Source organism: Arachis ipaensis, chromosome B04, assembly GCF_000816755.2.
Source record: "Arachis ipaensis cultivar K30076 chromosome B04, Araip1.1, whole genome shotgun sequence".
In the NCBI taxonomy this organism is placed as follows: domain Eukaryota; kingdom Viridiplantae; phylum Streptophyta; class Magnoliopsida; order Fabales; family Fabaceae; genus Arachis; species Arachis ipaensis.
This window is the reverse complement of record NC_029788.2, coordinates 104,339,781-104,340,071: the sequence shown is the minus strand read 5'-3', so window position 1 is coordinate 104,340,071 and position 291 is coordinate 104,339,781.

Here is a 291-nt window from a genome sequence, read left to right as displayed (position 1 = left end):
CTTGAATTTTAGATATTTTTATTATTTTTAATTTTAAATATTTTTTAGTGTTTAATTATTATTAGTTAATTTATTGACAGAAACAGTGTTGGATCTCAAAACCTTTTCCAATACAAATAGTAGTTTCTATAATTACATTAGCCGCTATACCATATCATTATTCATGCATAAAAGTTATTTCTTCGTAACGATAACTAATATATGGAAAAAGTCAATAAATAAGATAAATTTATAAAAATAAACTTGCTATGTAAAACCTACGTTATACATATTAAATAAAGTAAAAAAATT